The sequence below is a fragment of the Trichosurus vulpecula genome, chromosome 5 (genome assembly GCF_011100635.1).
Source record: "Trichosurus vulpecula isolate mTriVul1 chromosome 5, mTriVul1.pri, whole genome shotgun sequence".
Lineage (NCBI taxonomy): Eukaryota > Metazoa > Chordata > Mammalia > Diprotodontia > Phalangeridae > Trichosurus > Trichosurus vulpecula.
This window is the reverse complement of record NC_050577.1, coordinates 144245775-144264185: the sequence shown is the minus strand read 5'-3', so window position 1 is coordinate 144264185 and position 18411 is coordinate 144245775.

The window sequence follows — 18411 nt, the reverse complement described above, 5'->3', positions numbered from 1 at the left end:
TCATAACTCCATTTGCGATTTTCCTGGTATGGATACTGGAGTAGTTTGCCATTTCCTTCTCCAGCTCATTTTACAAATGAGGAAAGTGAAGCAAACAGGGTCAAGTGACTTGCCCAGGGTCACACATCCAGTACGTGTCTGAGGCCACATTTGAACTCATGTCTTCCTGACTGTCAGCCCTGTGCTCTATCCACCAAGCCATCTAACTATAAATGATGTCTTTATCCCTCTTCTCACAACTCACATATCACTCCCCTTTGACTAGCAGTAGATAAGATGCAGGTTCTTGAAGATCTAAAGTGAAAATGGAAGACTTCAGCACTAAGGAAAAAAAAATCTTTGTTTGAAGAAAACCCCCTCAGTTTTGGATGTCCCTTGATTTTAGACAAAAAAATGAAAAACAAAAGGGGGAGGGGCTTTTAGCTGGTTGTGGAAGAAAAGTACCTCAACATAGTGAGGTAAATAAAGATTAAAAGTTGTTCTTCCCTCCTTCACCCCACCTCCAGGAAAAGGCTTCAATGAGGACAGCTTCAGTTTTAAGAGAAGACTAAGGAAAAGGCTTCAACCAAAGCTGATCTCAGAATGAGGGAGAAATCTTAGTGTCTGTGGTGAAGGAAAGGGCATGGGGAAAGAAGGATTTCTAATTTAGTCTGATCCTGGAAGATAGGGGAAGTTTGGAGGAGAGAAGTACCCAGGGATGAAGGAAAGGCCCTCAATCTGGCCTGCTCCATAGGTTAGAGGAGATGTAGAACTTAGCATCTCAGGGCCTCAGAACCAAAAATAAGTAAAAAAAAACCCAAAATATTTAAGAATTAATATGATGCCAGGGATGACCAAGATACTAAGTGTGATGTTTAAAGTGTTCAAGAGACATAATTTCTGGGTTAATTTAATCATTTTATTAATAATGCCAGCATTTTAAAGAAAAGGCCACTCTCCAGTGGCAAAGACAATCATGGCATCTAGCTCATGGCTTATATGCTCTTAGAAAAGTGTTCCAGAGGGTGGCAATCAACTCTGATTGGTTAACAAGTAATGAGAGAATGAACATTACAATGAGAGGCTGGACCTATTTTAAAGAACTTTGACTATGTCATTTACTTCTAAATTACCCCCCCCACCTTGGGCAATTTATTCAAAGAATTTATCTCCCCCTCTCCCCCCAAGTCTGAGCAGAAGGGAGTTTCACCTTAGATTAGAAGTCTATTCTAGTTTGGTGGAGAAGCAAGATCCAGAATGAGGAGAATGTTAATCCTATCTTCCATTAGCTCTGTCCTTGAGAGACTGGACAAGGAAATAGGAGAAGGGGGAAAAAGCTTGGGTCTTCTCAATTTTAATATTTTGCTATTAATATGAGAGAAAAATAATCATTTATCTTACTAAGGCTAAGAAAGGAGGAAGAAGGGTTTATTAAGCACTTACTGTGTTCCAGGCTCTGTGCTAAGTGCTTTACAAATGACTCAAAAAATGCCTATAGTCAATTCTTCAAAGAGGAAAAAAAGTACTTGCAAGCATAATTAGAATGCCTTGAAGAAATGATGCAAAAATTTTTTTAAAGAGTTAAAATGATATTTTAAAAGAAATGAACTATGGAAAGAATTGAAAAAGGAATCAATGACTTACCAGAAGAGGTTCAAGTAACAGACTTCCTAAAAATTAACATGGACCAAATAACAGTTAATGACTTTAGTAGTCAATAAAAACTATTAAAAAGATGTCAAAATATTGAGAAAAGAGAAGAAAATGTGAAGTAGCTCACATCAAAGATACCTGGAAAACAGAATAAGGAGACCAATAAGATTACCTATAGATTATCTAAATCCAACCCTCCCCCTACCAAATTCCCACACATCATATTTAAACATATTATTAAAGAAAACTGCCCAGACATATTTGAATAAAAGGGTAATAAATAATTCACCAATCACCTCCTGAATTAAACCACAAAATGCAAACTTCCAGGAATGCCATTGCCTAAATCCAGGACATCCTGCAAGCAGCTAGAAAGACAGAATTAAAACATCAAGAAAGTACAGTCTAGATCACACAAGATTTGGCATCTAACTGTAAAGAGAATATAAAGATTTTCCACAAGGCAAAGGATGTATCTACTTGCCCAGCAAAACCCTCTATAATCCCACAAGGGAAAAAATGGTTAATCAATGCAATAGAGTACTTTCAAACATTCTTGATGAGAAATCCAGAGCTGAAAAGGAAATTTGAAAAACAGATGTAGAAGTTGAGAAAAATAAGGTTAATAAAACTTAATAATCAAAAAGCATTTTACAAGGATGACTACTTACATTATAAAGGAAAGGAGATGACAAAATGGTCCTTTAATAATCCTAATGTCATAAAGGGTCATAGAGGTAGGCAATGATACAGAAGACCTAAAATGGTTTTGTCATGTTTTGACAATGCTGAAAGAAGAAAGAAATGGACTAGAATTAATATAGTAAGGAAAAATTTAGAAGAAGGCTGAGGGAATTTATTGTCTGCTGTAATTGGAGTTGGCAAGTAGGATATATAAAAATGTGGAAGGAGAAGGGGAACGGGTATCACTTGAACTTCACTTTCACAGTCAAAAGAAGGCAGGACATACACAAATACGTACACAATTTTGCATAGGACTATATATTCACGAAGAGATTAGTCATAATCATCACAACCTCTAAGCTTGGAGACGTGATATTGAAGAGGAGAAAGAAAGAATGTAAGAGGTAACAACTCATAATAAAGAGGAGATAGGGAGTAAAGAGAAGAAAAAGTGTAAGAGAATAGGATGGAGGGGAATACACAATGAACCATAATGATTCCGAATGGGATAAACTCAGCCATAAAGCATAAGAAGGTAACAATGGATTAGAAAGCAACAGCCAACAATATGTTGTTTATAAGAAATATGCTTGAAACATTAAGGCTCATACATAGTTAAAATAAGAGGCTGAATCAAATTCTTCCCACCAATGTTTTAGATATAATGTAGATAGAGTTTACTGACAATCTTCAGGGAGAGGTCTCTTCAGTCTGTTAATTTTCATTGCTTCTATTGGAATCTGCTGCTATTTTTTGTTTTGAGGACACTTCGGATTTTGCGTTCTGACCTTGAAGGAAACTTGAAAAAAGCACTTCAAAATAGCAACCAGGTCTTAGATATGAGAACTTTCTGAATTTTTTCCCCTTTTTTATTTCAGTCACATTTTTCTCATGGAAAGCAGGTTGCTGCTTAGTGTGATCGAGGGGTGAAATTATGTAGAAGACAATTGTATTCTTTTACCTGTTAGAAGTTTTTACCTTTGATGAATGGGTGCATGAATTATTAAGTTAATTCATGTTAGAAATATTTCATGTATCTAATTGAAGATGTGAAGCCTAAATGAATTGCCTTTTAAAAGTAAGCTAGAATACATTATGGGATAATGTTAATTCACCATAAGTATAGATGCCTATTTCTTAGTAACCTAGTGTATTTATAACTCTTACCATATATTACTTTCTCAACTTCTTTTTGGAATTTTTGACTTTATTTGAACCCTTTTTAGACAGCTGCTGACTGTCTAATTTCCAAGTTCTGGGATTATCTTTTTCTCTCTCTCTCTCTCTGCATAGCTATGGAGGCTCAGTTCCCATGTTGTCTTTTGATGTAAGGAATAATAATAGGTTGTTGGATGATTTTTTACAGGCTTATTAATATGTATCATACCTTTTGTTACCTTTTCTCCCCAGTTCTTTGAAAGTTACTTTTGAGTTGGCTTCTGGCAGGCAGCAGACAGAGACAACATTGTTACCAGGATTTTAAACTGAGAACAAAAGAGGAGGACTCAATATACTGAGCATAGAATCACTAAATTTGAAGGGTAAGCTTTCCCCTTACTTTATTCCTATTAAGTAGCTCTAGATCATCCCTAGGATTATTGGAAGGATGGTTAACACTGGAAATGAGTTAAAGATCCCAATACTGAATTAGCAGAAAGATGATTATGAAAGATAGGTCTTAATTCTGAGGATTATGGAAGCTTTAGGACATGGCATTATTAGTGAGTGAGGGAAGGAGAGCAGTATCCTTAGAGAACACAAAAAGATGAAAGAACTAGTATTATTCAAGAGAAGGAAATATGATGGACTAAGATCATCCATAGACTTAAGGGGATAACAGGTGAGCTTCTGCTTTCATTAAAAAACAAACTATAGCTGTGTGTGGTGGTGCATGTCTGTAATCCCTACCACCTGGGGAGCCTGAGACTGATGGATCTCTGTAGCCTCTGAGTTCAGAAGTGCAGTGGGCTAAGCTGATTAGGTGTCTAGAACAAGCTTGGCATTCATATGTTGAACACTCAGGAAGGAGATATGTTTGGAGCCCAGGTTGCCCAAAGAGGAATTAATAGGCCCAAGCCAAAAATGAGCAGTTTAAACTGGTGGTAAGTAGCTCTTCCTCATCCTTAGCTTGGTACGATTAGGGAGATCTGGTTTTTTTTAATGATCATAGTGGTACAAAGAGTTACAAAATTACTGGAATTGTGGGTCATAGGATCTGAGTTCAAATTCTGACTGTTGATTATTAATTGTATGATCTTAAGCAACTCATTTTACTTGTCTTGTCCTCAGTTTCCCCATCTGTAAAATAAAGGGGCTAGAATAAGATGATCTCTAGCATGCCTTCTAGCTCAAAATTCTATGATTTTATCATCTTAAGTCACTGGTTCAGTGGGTACTTGGGGAAAGTAATTGGAGTCAGGCAATGTGGCTAAAAAGAAAGCATACTGAATGTCAGAGAACTTGACTTCAAATCCTAACTCTACTAATATTACCTTTGTGATCATGGGCAAATCATTTAATCTCTCTGGACCTCAGTTTTCTTAATTGTAAAATAAGGATGGACTAGCTTTTCCTTAAAGCTCCTTCTGTGATCCTATGGATGCTGGGATAAAGAACTGGATGAGGGCTGAAGGGAGGGTGAGAGAGCACGGTCAACTGAGATGCTAGATGATAAGAACTAGGGAGATGTTGAAGTAGGACTTCTGGACAATAAGAATGTAATAAGAGTAACCAGTGGAACCATTTGTGTTTGCTTTGGGGGCATAGAGACTTAGGGGAGGGACTGACCTTGACTTCTAAGTTCATTGGTCCAAGGGTGGGTTACATGAACTACTTGCCATCCTAGGTTGCATCCATGATTAGGCACCTCCCCCCTCCACCTTTTTTTTTGGTTCTACAAGTCCTAAGGATTGGTTTGCTTCTCTTTGATTATTAGGACCAGGGGTTGTTCTGAGTTATGACCAGGGTTTCTTTCTTCCCTAAGCCCTTATAGAACAGTAAGGAGCATCACAGCTTGGTCTCCTATTCTCCTGACCTTGCAGCAAATTTATAGTACTTTGGATATGTTATAAGGTTTTCTAGCAGAACTAGCAATAATAGGAAATAGGCAGCGGGTTAAAAGGCTTCTCCCCCACCCACCCTTGCTCCCTGCTCCCACATCTCTTATCTTTTTTCACTTTGACACTTGGTAAAATTGCATTTAGGTGCTATTATACTCTTTGAATACTGGAAAAACTAAGATTCTCTCCATCTTCCACTCCACCCCCAGCCCCTCAACTTCTGGCTAGTTTCCTCTTTCCCAAATTAACTTCTTTTTGTTTATTTACTACATTGTACACACATGTACATATGTACATACATATATGTGTGTACATATATACACACATATTTCATATATATACACATATATATGTACATACATACATACATACATACACACACACACATTTCTCTCCCCTTTTTAGAATATAAGTTCCTTGAGGGCGGCACGGCTGTTATAGTTTCATCTTTGTCTCCTCAGAGTTTAACATCATGCCTGGCACATAGTAGGTACTTAGAAAATATCTGATTGATTGGAGTTTTAGAGGGAAAGCAAAGTTAGTATAGCTTGAGAAGTTCATCACAAACACTGGAATGGGAGATGAGAGCAGCTCTGGAGTGTAAAGGCATAAAGAGACTTTTCGGGAGTAGGGTGGCTAGAAGGAGAAAGAGGCAAGGTTGGGTGCTGAATATATCCCATCTGAGTTGATGCTCCCAGTGGTTGGGGGAGGAAGGGAAAATAGCTACTTCAGGAGTGTTCTTCCTTTCTTTTTTGTCATTGCAGGTACTATTGTGTCACTTTCTGCTCTGAATCACCCTGGGTTAAAGTAGGAAGTGGGGATAGGGTGTGTGTGTGTGTGTGTGTGTGTGTGTGTGTACATACATACATGTGTGTGTGAGACACAGAGAGGGCACACACACACATGCATGCACAGACTGCATTTGTGGGTAGTTTCCAGAGGGAATAGCTGTGTATTATCCAAATTTTGTACTTCTTCCCATACCTAGCACATAGTGCTACACATCCTAGATGCTGAGAAAACATTAATTTTATTGGTATGTTGGAAAAAGTGATGGCTTGGAGTCAAGACTTGGGTTCAAATCTTGGCTATGCTACTTGCTGTCTACGTGACCTTGGGAACTCTCCTTGACCAAGAATTTCTTCATTTATAAAACTAGGGGGTTGGGTTAGATAAGTCTGAGGTCCTTTTTAGCTTTAAATACTCTGACCCAATTATACTTCATTTATATTTTATCACTAAGCTATGTGACTTGAGCAGTATTTGCAGGTGGCTATGGATATGGAATAGATCTACAAGTTAGGCATAAAATAAGTTGGGGACCACCCATATAATACTACGCCTACTATTATCACTCTGAAAATAAACTTACCAGATAATACTTCATACATATTTGTTATTACCTTAAGAAACAGCAAAACCAAGTAAGATCTGATAAAGTATAAAGCAGTGTCGTGTCTAGCATTTTTAACTGGTTAAAAAAATCATAAAATCACTGAACCAAAGCTGGAAGGAATCTTAGAAATAATCTAGTGACTGCTAGATTTTACTCCCAAACTCCCATTTTACAGATGAACAAGCTGAGGCCCAGAGAGAGCAAGTAATTTGCCCAATCACTGAAGTAACCATTCTTTATTAAGCACCTACTCCTGGCCAGGCACTGGTGAAACAAATTCAAAGAATGTTCAGGGTCTAATAGTCAAGAACTTACATTTTATCAGAGGAGACATTTATGAATATTACCCTATTTCAAAATCACCTCTCCTACAGAGGCGCTATAAACTGTCTCTATCTCTTTAAGAGCAAAGACACAAATATAATGTTGAGAAAAATGGTATTTATTGTCAGTTTAAAAAAATCATTTGAGAAAATGGCTTGATAGGAAGTATTTGTTCCTATGGAGTTAGGGATGTTGTGTGTAGTATCTGAGGATCTTTCATCATCATCGATTAGCCAGCCCTTATCAAGCCCCTGCTATGTGCCAGGCACTGTTTGAGGTGCTGAGTATAGAAATCCAAAACAGTAAAGTGATTCCACTTCCCAAGAAGCTGATGCTACTTTATAAACTATGGGGACTCTTAAGAGTGATAGCTTAAGAGAAGCTTACTAGATGTTGCCTGCTGTGTTTGGGGACCTGTTGTCTTTCAGAGAAAGGAAGTAAAGAGATTGTTATGAGGAAGTTGTTTTCAATTTTATCTCATGAAGAGGATTATGAGAACTTTAGAGAAAAGTTGAATAGCATAAGACCAAGTTTTTTTGTTTTTTAACTGGTGACACATTAAGGGTTTGAGATGACTCAGACTATGACACTGGTCATAGTCAAAATATTGGGAGTGATTATTTGTCTTTATGCTTATTAATTTAAGTTGTTAAATTATATGTATATATTCAGTAATTTTAATATTTATTCAATTATAGATAAAAAAGAGTAATTACTCTTGGAAAAAAGGGTTTTATTTCATGAAATAATTAATATTTAATAAATTGGAATGCAGATAAGCCAATTAATTACTCAATGAGAAAGAGATTGAAACTTTATTCATGAGAAATAAATGATCACAACATTCTTTTATATAGCTAATACATTTAGGAAGGATAAATAAATATATACATATATACACATATACACACATATATCATATATACATGTATGTATGTATATGTGTATATATACACATACACATATATACATGCATACATATATATGTATATATACACATACATATATACACACACACATATGTGTGTGTGTGTGTGTGCGCGTGTGCGTGTGTGTGCATGTGTGTGTGTGGAGAGAGAGAGTGACAGAGAGAGAGAGAGAGAGAGAGAGAGAGAGAGAGAGAGAGAGAGAGAGAGAGAGAGAAAGCATGTGTCCAGTGGCAGGCTGAGGTTGGGTGGCCTCCAAATGAGTTTGGTTAGAGTCCATTCAACACTACCATTTGGTTCTTTAGATATTCCTTAGTTCCAGTCTGCTTCACTGTGGGTGAGACTCATTTTCTTTTCAATCAGCTGTGTACATATAAGTTTGCAGAATAAAGTAAGTATAAAGTTAGAGGAAGGTACTAGCAGTTAGGGAAGGGGTAGGAGCAGGGAAGCTTTCAAGGAGAAGATGGTACTGGAGCTGACTTCTGAAGGACTCCATGAGGTGCAGTAAAGAAAGGGGTACATTCCAGGCCTGGGGATAGCCAATGCCCAGGCAGTATTTGGCAGAGCCAAGATTTAAATCCAGATGCTCTTACTCTAAATCCATTTCTCATTCCATTGCAGTCGGTCAGCCAGCCAATGAACACGGACTTTTCCCTGATAGTTCTGTTGTTGATGTAAAAGTATTTTGGGTAAAGCCCCATGAGAAACAATATGGTGTATGAATAGAGAGCAGACCTCAGAGTCAGGAACACCTGTGTTCAATGCTCACTTCAGACACATGCTAACTGTGTGGCCTTGAGCAAGTCTCTTAGATTTTCAGTGTGTCAGTCAAATTCCAAGGCTACAGATTGTAGGGACAGTTAGGTGGTACAGTGGATAGAGTGCTGGGTCTGAAGTCAGGAAGACTCATCTTCCTTAGTTCCAATCTGGTCTCAGACACTTACTAGCTGTGTGACCTTGGACAAATCACTTAACTCTATTTGCCTCAGTTTCCTTATCTGTAAAATGAGCTGGAGAAGGAAATGACAAAACACTCCAGTGTCTTTGCCAAGAAAACCCCAAATGGGGTCAAAAGAGTCAGACATGACTGAAACAACTGAACAACAGCAGCAAAATAGATTGTAGAGTAGGTACATATCTATACTGGCAGAAGAAATTTCTTGTTGGGAGCTACCTACACTACTAGTATCATCGGTCCAATAGAAAAAATCCCTAATTATTGGAATATACAAGTCTGAAATATCACAATGAGCAAAACATCAGTAGAAACACTCCAATGTTTCAAGGTTCCATGATTTCACTGGCGTAGGCTAGCTGTCCCTTGATGAAGATGCAAAAATAATCATCACATGATGACCTTCATCTGTGAACCTTTACCGTTTTAGACACATTGGTTCTTGGATGGCCAGCATACAGAGAATTGTAGGTACCTACACTCAGAGACTTTCTGGTTTGGTAGGATCTTCAACAACATTAGCCCTGCTGGCAAATATTTGTGATCCTACGGGCACTGCCACACTATTGTTGCTTTTTTTCCTTCATTCTTGAAGAGGACCATGACACCAGGAAGGAGGTGTTATGACTTTCAAGTGAATTGGATTTAAGTGAGGCAGGGCTGTACAAAGTCACCAGCCTCACTCTCTCCTCTGGAGGCATCTGGGTCCAGTGGCAAAATTTGATCAGGAGAGATGGCCCCAGATGCAATGGGAGGCCTTGGTCTTTTTAAGCTAAAGTCTTTCCCAGGTCTCAGTTTGTCTGAGGCAGTGCTTATTAAGGCTAGGTTAAAAAAATCAGGCAAAGAATGGCCTTTTTTACCCAGTTAAAAAAATCAGGAGGGAAAGACCCTTAGGATATCTGGTCAGAACAGAAACAATTGCTATTTATACTCACTCTGAGCCATCAGAATCCAAACAGTGACCAAGTGAGGCTTGGGCTGAGACATATTGCTGGCCAATGAATGAGAGCCAGAGTGATTTGGGTTTAAGGAATGGTCCATAAAAAAGAAAACTAGTCTATAAACCCCAAGATATCTTGCTAGGTTTCAGCAATCAAAATTTATATTCCTTTGGACAGAGCACCCACAAGTGTGATTCCATATGTGGACAGAGGAAGAGGAGGAAGGGAGAAGAGACCATTTGACTATGATGAGGCATGGAAAGAGGTATTGGAAGGGAGAATTGGAATCCAAAGAAAGGAAAATGCTAAAGTTGCCATACCCTCTATTATACAATAATAATGCATATCTGGTTGTCAAATCTGATTTTTGTTAAAGTAAATTTTTGCTATAAACTGTCTCAGGTGGCACTTTGGCTACAGCAACAGACCTAGAGTCAGGAAGACCTGAGTTCAAATCTGACCTGACTCTTATTAGCTGTGTGACCCTGAGCAAGTCACTTAACCTCTATCTACCTCAGTTTCTTCAATTGTAATAGGAGTATAATGATAACAACTACCTTACAGGGTTGTAGTGAGAATCAAATGAGACAATATTTGAAAAGTGCTTATCACAGTGCCTGGCACATAGTAGGCACTTAATAATTGCTTGTTTCTTTCCTTCATAGTTGTAGATATGTGAGAAACTGCTTAAGAAGTATCTCATATTTTGTATCATCTTCAAACCTAAAATAGTGACAGAACTACAGAACAAGAACATAGTGTGGTAGTGAAAAGTCAGTGTGGAAGAATGGATAGGGACTCCAAGAATAACCCTGGAACTTGGGGGAAGACCTGGGTTCATGTCCTGCTACCTCACTCTGAGTGAGTCCCTGAAACTCTCCGTTGCCTCAGGTAGCTCTCTAAGATGACAAATTGTACAATGGTTGTCAACCTGGTTTAGTGGAAATCCTGAAGTTTACAACACTGATCAAATCATAGATCTGGATCAGAGTAAAAAGTAGCAGCAGCAGCAGCACTGGCTATGACGTTGGCGGGTATTTAAAAAGTAGGTGGCTCTGGGAGGCCTTTTCTTCTACTATTTTAAGATTTTGAAAAGTATTTTCCTCAAAACAACCTTGTAAGGTACTTTAGGTGGTGAAAGTATTATGATTATCATCATTACTATATATAGTGAAGCATTATTATACCCATTTTGCAATAAAAACAAACCGAGGGTTAAAGAGGTTAAGTGAGTCAGAAGTAAATTGATGTTGAAATCTAAGACTTTTTAAACTCCAGAACCATTGCATTACATTTCCTGACAGCTCTTAGATGGAGCTGAATAGAGGGCCAAACTTTCTGATCCTTCATCATACACTACCCTGTATTGTTATCTCTACACGTATAGAGTATCTCCAATCACTTGCTCCTCAAGGACAAGGATCATGCCTTATGCTGATTTCTCAGTGTTTTGGATATAGTAGAAGGTCCAAAAATATTGGTTCAATTCCCATTGCCAAGTAGATAGGCTGACCAATTCTCTTCCCCCCACCCCCACCTTAATCCTGCTGTCTTTAGTTGGGAATTATATGAGGAGAAAATGGGGACTTGGGGCTAGATCATCTCTGATGTCCCTCAAAACTTTGACATTCTGTGATATAATTGACCTGAGTTTTACTACATAGGGATATTGTTAGGGTAACTAGATGCCTTAGGAGTAACTTTAAGCTTTCCCTTGGATCTACTGTTAATGGCAAAGACTGAACCACACATTTTATTAAACTTTTCATTAAACTCCATTTGATCAGTTTTCATTGTTACTCTTGCTACCTTCAAACAGAAAATGACATAAGCAAAATCATTCATTCCTTTTTTAAAAAGAGGGCAATTGTGTTACAGTACAGACATTTACCTTGTATGGATCAGTGGGGGCATTATGGACAGTGTTTGTACTCCATACTCTCTACAAGAAGCCTATCTGCAGTATATTCTAACCCATGAACAAAATAAAAGCACTAGAATTTGAGAAGCATAGAGGTGATGAGATTTATCTTGGCAATAAAAACTGAAAACTTGTGCTTAAGTCTTTAAATCACTGTAGGCTAGGGAATGAGAAGGTTAGAAGAGACTTAATTGAAGACTTTTACATTTGAAAAGGTCTGCACCAGAGAGTAGCATTATATGGAACAAGACACTAAAAACAAATAACATCTGTGGACCCAAATGCCATGATTATGATCCCTGGATCCTATAATTCTCCAATAAGAGACTCCGTTCTAATGCTGAATTCATGAGGTGAGCAATATTGCAGTATAAATAGTTTCAAAAGTGATCTTGTAACTTTTTAGGATGATTGTAAAATATTTCTTTTTTATACCGTTCAGAGATATTATACCAGTAATAGGAATGATTTAGCACGAGATGATTTTCAATCTCTATTAATTTGTAGAACAAATGGTGTGTCTTTTTTAGTCTTGCATCATTTCATTTATCACCTATAGTAGCTGATGAAAGTTTGTATAAACTCTGCCATATTAAGTGGGCAGATTTAAACTTTACTTATATTAATATAAATTAGGTGACTTTTGTCCTTGCCTGAAGTGACAATGTCAGTGCCTGGAGCTTACATCTATCATTACTATCAGTTAATTAGAACACAGGAAAGCTTTAAATGCCCTGGCTCTAATCTATCATTCTGGATTACTTCCAGTGTTAGCACATCTGTCAGTCACTACAGTGCCCCAAGCTACTTTTACAAAAGCCTTCCATAAGTAAAGTTGCTATGAGAATCAACAGTGAGGGGAGGGGTGGGACTTTTTTTTATGTATCTGAATCTAGGCTATTTCTAATCATCCTACTCCTGTAAATTCCTCCTAATACTTCCATCATCACCAAACTGATAGGATCATCCTCAAAGGCACTGAGGGATAGACAGGTTTAGAAAATCATTTCCTCTGCTGTTTTCATACATGTGCAAAACTAAGAATTTCTGTGAGTTTGGGAAATGGAATTCTTTTTTCATGATTTCTGGTTGGTGTTATAATTTTGACATACAAACCTGTAACAGTTTCCTTCTTTCCAGGTGAATGTTCATTTCTGTGCTAGACACTCTATTTAACAGAAAAAGGCATTACTCCAGCCTCAGATTCTTGTCTTTGTTACCTGAAGAGAATCAATGAAGTTTTTTTTGGATGAAGCCAAGTCAAAGAAAGGAACCCTAAAAGTTCTGGTGCCAATTTTGACTGTTCCCTGGCTGTCAGAGGTGAGAAACTCATTTCACAATTGGATGGCTTCCTTTATTTTTATGTAGCCTCCATGATGAGTATGGAGATGCTCAAGGCCACGCGCTGGGATGGTCCATCCCCTCCTATTTGTAATTTCTTTGACTTTCTCCTACCTTTTGGCACTCCTCTTCTGCTCTTTTGGAGCCTGGGGCTCCAATTAATTGCAACTAAATCTAACAAGCAGTTTTTAAGTGCCTACTATGTGCACTGTTCAGGCATATACATACACATACACACTCACAAATGAAAAGCAGTCCCTGCCCTCTAGTAGTTTACATCCTATTGAGGGGATACAACATATGAACAGTCAATTATGTATGTCGTTGTTGTGTTTGTCCTTTGTTTTCGAAGAGGATCGTGGTATCAGAGATATGATGACATGACTTGCAGTTGACTTTGATTTGAGTGAAGGAGGGCTGTGCAAGGTCACCAGCCTCATTTTCTCCTCCAGAGCCATCTGGATCCAGTGACCAGATATTCATAAGGATAACTGGAGTTGATGGGAGTGAACATTAATAATTAGGAAAATCAAGAAATGCTTGCATAAGAAATAGCACATAAGGGGCAGCCAGGTAGTATAGTGGATACAGTGGCACTGGATTCAGGAAAGACCTGAGTTCAAATCCACCCTTAGACACTTACTAGCTGTGTTGCCCCACAAAAGTCACTTAACCCCAATTACCTCCCCCAAAAAATAAATGAAAAAAGAAAAGAAATAGCATATAAATTGATCTTAAGAATAGCTATATCTTTATATTGCACTTAAAGTCTACAAGGCACTTTACAATACCTTACATTTATGCAATGGTTTAAAGTTTGTAAGCATTTTATATATGATCACATTTGATTTTCACATCCCTGTCAGGTAAGTATTATTATTCTCTTTTCTGAGGCCAAGTATGATGCCTTAGTAAAAAACCATGTGTTCGACTATAACTAAAGGGCTCCTGGCATGTGACCTTCGGTTACTCAGGACTTCTTTTTTTATTTTCTTACCCAGGCTTTCTTTCCCTACAAAATTCTATTTCTCTTAGAGGAATATCTCTAGCTGCTTTCAAGAAAGAAAGTGAATAGAAACCATCTATCCTAGAGTATGAAGGGCTTGGCACCAGAGAATTTCAAGAACAGTGGTCTCAGAAAGTGACTAAATTGTCCATATCCTTGGACCCAGAGAACCAAAGGCATATATTCATATGCATATACAACATAATAACTAACTTTTACATAGCACTTAATATGTGCCAGGTACTGTGATAAGCACTTTATGATATTATCTCATTTAATCCTCACAACAACCTTAAGAGGTAGTTCCTATTTTTATCCTGTTTGATGGATGAGGAAAGTGAGGTAAAAAAAATTGAAATGACTTGCCCAGGGTCACACAGATATGAAGTATTTGAGGCTGGATTTGAGTCAAGTCTTCTATCTACCATACCACTTATAAGCTGACCCATAAGAAAGTCAAGGATAAAGACAAAAGTGCCATATGTATCACAATATTTCTAGGTAACAGTTTCTGTCGTAGCAAATAACTAGAAACAAAATAGAAGAGCATTGATTGGGGAATGGCTAAACAAGTTTTGATGCATAAATATGATGCGATATCATTCTGCTACAAGAAATTTTGGATATCGGCAAGTAAGGGAAAACTTTTATGAACTGATGCAAAGTGAAGTAGCAGAACCAACGGAAAAATAGCCACAATGACTTCAAAGGGTAAGAGGAAAGAACAATATTAAAACAAATAGCACCAAAGGATGTGAAATTACAATGGCCAATCTTGGATCCAAAGGAAAGATTTTAGATTGCAAAGATTGCAGAGGTGGGAACTGTAACTATGGAACACTACACAGAAGGTCAGACTTATTCAACATTTTGGTTAGCTTGGTGGAATCTTTTTTTTTCCTTTTTTCTTACTTTTTATTATAATGTATGAATCTATGGGAAAGGGTAGGAGGCATACTGGACAACATAGGTGATATAAAAAAGACATCAATAAAATTAAAGAAAAATAAAAATAAATTTTTACAGTCCAAAAAGTTTGCTTAATAAAGTGAAATAATACATTTTTGTATGAGGAAGACATATTAGGACAGGGGAAACCTTTCTACATGTACCTTAAATGAAGCAATCAATGAAATACTATTTGGAAAAGAAAGGTGCCTAGGATTCATGAGCTAAGAATATGAAATCTTTTTTTCATTTTCGATGTTCAATTCATGCTATCATAATATCATTTCTGATATCAGTTCTGAATGGAAATATTCTTGATATTTGTGCCTTTCTCTTTCCAAATAGTAATCACTGGCATTGATATATGTTGGTAAGGCTTACAAAGCATTTTATATAGATTATCTTTCATAAACATTTTCCTCTTACTTTTGGCAGATAGATCAGTTAGGCTTTTCCTGAAATCTCAGCAAGGAAATAATGTGTAAGGGGGAAAGTGTAGATTTTCTCAAAAGTAGTTTAGGGCTTACAAAGAGAAGAGTTGTTGTAAATATGACTGAGTTCATCATCTCCACTTTACTAATCTGCATGAAAATGAATGTTTTGAACATATTGTTAAAGTTTGTTTTCCTGAACAGCTTAAACATCTTCAGAATCTCTTTTTCACTGATTGATTAGAAACCACAGAATCAGAGAATTCTGAGCTTGAGAGGGAACCCAGGGATCATCCTGTCCAATCCAAACCAGGACAGAACATATTCTACTATATATTTGACAAGGGATCGGTTTGTCTTTGCTCAGAGACCATCAGTTAGTCCATAAATGGCTCTAATTATTACGAAAGGTTCAAGCTTAGAATGGGCTCTTTACATTTCCATGCACATTATTCCTAGTTATATCCCCAGGGACAAAGCAGATTGTCTTAAATCCCCACAGGACAGCCCTTCACATATCTGAGGAGAGTTACAATGTTCCTCACTAAGAAACCTCTTGGGTGAACATTTTCATTTCCTTCAACTGATCCTATGTAACATGAATGAGAAAGTCTTTCCTCACTGACTGCCCTCCTATGGACACTCTCCAGTTTTTCAGAATTCTTGTTGAAGTGTGAAGACTAAAAACAAATATGATAGTGTAGAGGTGGCCTATCTGAGCAGAACACAGTGCGACTTTAACCACCACCCCTTGCCTTTTTCCCCAGCTCTGAGCTCTGTACCTCTCTTAAACTGTTCTATGACCACAGGATTTTGGCTAATGTATCACAATGATGACCCACTGAGCTCACAGTACACTAAATTCCCACCCCACCCCCCATTTCTTAAAGATGAACTGCTGTCTGGCCATCTCTCTCCTATTTCACATCTGTGAAGCTGATTTTTTGAAACTCATAAGACTACTATTTTCTTTGTTGAATTTTGTCTTATTAGATTTGGCTCAATGTTCTAGCCTGTCATGATCTTTTTGGATCCAGGAAATATCAACCAATGTGTAAGCTATTTCTCCAAATTTTGTACCATCTGCAAATTTGACAACCATGTCATCTGTGCCTTTATCTAGGCCATCAATTAAAATGTTAAACAGAACAGGGTCAAACCTAGATTCTTGGGTTCTTTCACGGGAGACTTCCTTGCAAGCTGACATTGAGTCATCAGTGACTACTCTTTGAGTCAGGTAATTTAGCCCCTTCTCAATCCATCTAAATGTGCTATTATTAAGTTAATATTTCCCAATATTTTCCACAGGAATCTTAGTCAAATAGGCTAACATATGAGGTCTGTCAAGTACTCTGTGAAAATTTGAATAAATTCTCTATGACATACCCCTCATCTATTAGTTTAACATCTCAATTAAGAAAGGAAATTATTTTAATCTGGCATGATCTGAGCTTGATCTTATTTGATCCTCACAACCTGTGAGGAAAATATTTTTATTTTTGGTCGAGACCTGCGACATCAGTAGTATTGAAGACTCCCAGTATACGTTCTTCCTCCAGTGATGCAGATCACAAACTTGTCTGGACTTAGAATCTTATAGAAATGTTTGAGGGCAGTGAGAAGCTAAGTATTCTATCATTGTCACAGTGCTAGGTATGTCGTCTCCCTCCTACTCTACCTCTTCTTACTCATAATTCTCCTTTCTTTCTTCTTCCTTCTCTGTAATCTCCTGTCTTCCTTCCCTCACTTTGCTTTTTCTCCCCTTCCTTCCCTTTCTAATTTTTAAAAATATAACGTCAACTTTGCATAAATACATTTAACAGTTTTGCATATGTTGGGGTTGGTATAAGAAGAAATGTGTATGAAATGCAGGGTCCATGGCTGTGTATGTGTGTGTGAATTTGCATGTATGATTCAGAAGAGAGAAATTAGGAGAGGAGCTATTGATTTTATGTTTTCAATCATATTCCACATCCCCAGCCCATGGGGCTTCTGCCACTTAAAGATATCAGCTGTAAACTGAAAACTTTCTTTGCCAGAGACTGTCTCTGAATTTGTGTAAATATCTGTTTTTGTAATTTTCTTGCTGAAAATAGAAGGAATTTCTTTTCCATAAGATGGGTTGGGAAGAAGACTGGAAACACCATGTGTTTTTCATGCCTTGAATCATTTTATCACTAAAATGCTAGTATGTAAGATAGACAAAAACCTGATGATCTGTGGCTTTCATCTAGGGAAAGCCTGCTATTCTTGACTATGCTTCTTTTAAATATAAAATCTGTGTAAGAGTAAGGCAAGTGTCTCAGGGAAATACTTGTAACATTAATTAAATGGGTGGAATTTGCTTCCAAAAGGGGTTAGTTCATTTTACTTCCCAGACTAAAGCTGTATGGATCCTTTGACCATCTTCTGCCACTCCTTTCCAGTTTCATTTGATCTGTTACAATGGAGGCCAAATGTGGTTACAAAGGCAGCATTTAAAGAAACACAGTGCTTTGGCATGAGGGACCTCTGGCGATCTTTGCTCTAACTTGATGCAGCACACCGTTCCTGGCATAAACCTAGCTTCCCTTCACTATTTTTTCTTCTTTTCCCTTCACCACCCAGGAAGGGGAATAGTTTGGTACCTAAGCCTGAGAGTGAAACATTTTGTTTGATAAGTTCCATAGTCTACTCTCCCTTATGGCACCCTAATCAATGATTAAAAGAATGTATGCATTTGGATTACAGATCCATGTCTTGTATTTTTCATGAGATGAAATCTGCCCTAGGAACAACTTGCTGCATCAGTGATGTGAAGCCTGGTTTCTGAGCAACCCCCTTATCCAATATGCTCTTTCTTCTGTC